Source organism: Prionailurus bengalensis, chromosome B1, assembly GCF_016509475.1.
Source record: "Prionailurus bengalensis isolate Pbe53 chromosome B1, Fcat_Pben_1.1_paternal_pri, whole genome shotgun sequence".
Taxonomy (NCBI): Eukaryota; Metazoa; Chordata; class Mammalia; order Carnivora; family Felidae; genus Prionailurus; species Prionailurus bengalensis.
The window spans coordinates 168,959,557-168,962,061 of record NC_057344.1 but is presented as its reverse complement, the minus strand read 5'-3'; the positions used below and the strand labels follow the sequence as shown (position 1 = coordinate 168,962,061).

The 2,505-nt window shown below is 39.1% G+C and overlaps 1 pseudogene; it reads right to left on the bottom strand.

The window, feature by feature from the left end:
• Positions 1-754: 754 nt before the first annotated feature.
• On the bottom strand, positions 755-2,232 carry LOC122478934 (annotated as a pseudogene).
• Positions 2,233-2,505: the final 273 nt, after the last annotated feature.

Here is a 2,505-nt window from a genome sequence, read left to right as displayed (position 1 = left end):
TGATACTTAGGTTATTCACTAATCCAGTGATCGTGATGAGTTCACGTAACAACTATTGTATATATCAAGAATCAACTAGTTCTTAATTACCCAATTAAATGAAATTGCAGATTGGATTTAAAAAGTAAGACCTGGAGTACCTGGGTGGCTCAGTCAGTTAAGGGTCTGATTCTTGGTTTAAGCTCAGGTCATGATCTCATGGTTTTGTAAATTCAAGCCCTGCGTCTGACTCTACGCTGACAATGCAGAGCCTGCTTGGGATTCCCTGTCTCCCTCTCTCTTTGCCCCTTCCCCTCTTGCGCTGTCTCTGTCTCTCTCACAGTAAATAAATAAATTTTAATAAAAACTAAATAAATTAAAAAAAATCAAAACCCAACTAATTTGCCTAAAAGAAAGTTACTTTGAATATAATGACACAGGTTTAAAAAAGAGACAGAAAAAGTTACACCATGCTAATACTAATCAAAAGAAAGCTGATTTACATCAGAGAAGATTTCAGAGCAAGAATATTATAGGGATAAAGAGATTAATTTCATAATAATGATGAACAGATCAATTCTTTAAGATGTAACAATTCTAAGCATTTCTGCACGTAACATCCGAGCTTCTAAATATATGATGCAAAAACTGATGTAACTGTAAAGAGAAATATACAAATCCACAACTATAGTTGACAATTTCAACATACACCTTTCTGTAATTGATAAACAGGTCAGCAGAGTATTAGTAACAACAAAAAAGCTTTGACTAAAACTTTTTTTTTTAAGTTAATGGTCTTTTTATTGGAAAAAAAAAGACTAGCATTTACAACTTGGAATGGACGTTAACTTGTAATCTCTTGAACAGCAATGTTGATGGTTGTGCTGAAGAGTCCACAGCCACAGCCTACCTCTGCTGGCTCCAAGTTGGGTTCAGGAGGTTTTAAAAACAGAGTCCAAAGATGCTCCCTTGGTAAAGGTTTCTTTTTAAAAATTTGTGTGAATGGTGACAGCCCGACACCCATCTCGGTCTCTGGTACAATGCGGACAACGCTAAACCAACACACACAGGATGCCGTCAGGATGTGTCATTGTCACCACGGGTGGGGGGGGGGGGCATGGAAGTACAGGGGGCTGTCCTGCTCTGTGGCGCTGCGTCTAGACGGTCTATCTATCCTTCACCCATTTTTCTGCACAGCATCCTGAGGTAAACCAATTTTAAAGGTTTGTTTTCAGTAAACCCGCTATGACAATTTATACTAACAAATTGAACTAGAACCTATTTGAAACAGGTTTTTTTTATTTGTTTTTTCATTTTTCGTTTTTAATACAAAGGCCTGACTATGCTCAATCGTCAAGCTGCGTGCATGAAAAACTGGCCAGCCCAAACAGTGTAGTAATCATTAGCAAACGGAACTGCAAGGAGTCTACTAAGTGTTTCTTTATTGTTAAGGTAGTACAAGTATTTATATCGTAAAACTGATGTGTAGCGCTTCATCTTTAGGGGACAGGACCACCAAGCAATACATGCAGATTTTGTGTGTGTGGACAGAAGGTACTTTTGACATTCAGTTTTGCTATATAGAAAGACAATGAGTAAATGAATTTTTTTTTGCAAGAGGTAAGTAAAAGATTCAATTTGATTCTTCCAGAGGGGAGAAAAAGGAGTTGAAAGTCGGTCTTCACTTTGCAGTCATCGTCTGTACGAATTCTTCATAGTTGACTTGCCCATCTCCATCGATATCTGCTTCTCTGATTTCATCTACTTCTTCATCTGTTAGTTTTTCTCCTAAGTTTGTCATGACGTGACGTAGTTCTGCCGCACTGATGTAACCATTGCCATCCTAGTCAAAGACTCGGAATGCCTCGAGAATTTCTTCTTCACTGTCTGTATCTTTCATTTTTCTAGCTATCGTAGTCAAAACTTCTGGGAAGCCAATGGTGCCATTACCGTCAGCATCCACCTCGTTGATCACATCTTGCAATTCGGCTTCTGTTGGGCTCTGACCCAGTGACCTCATTGACGGTTCCAAGTTCCTTTGTTGTGATGGTACCATCGTCATCTTCGGTAAATAGAGAGAAAGCTTCCTTGAACTCAGCAATCTGCTCTTGGGTCAGCTGATCAGCCATGGTGGGAGCGAAGGGAGGAAGAGCAGAGGGAGTGAGGGTGGCTGCACCAGCGCAGAGGCTTTGACCACGGGGGTGCCTCCGCTGCTGCTGCTGCCGCTGCCGCCACCTGACTCGAGTAACACTTTTAATCACCCTAATCTAATTGTCACTACAGAACACTCTGCCCAGTAATAACAAAACATATATTATTTTCAAAAGCATTTACCAAGCAACATAGATCAGATACTGAAAAGGAGAAACAATAAAAATCAAAGTGAAAATCAATGAAACAGAAAACGAAGAAGAAATTGAGAAAAATAAATAAAATCAAAAAAATGGGGGAAAGGTAATAAACTTGGAAAAATCTAGATTAATCAGGGGAAAAAATGAACTACAAAGATATCAATTGCCAATATCT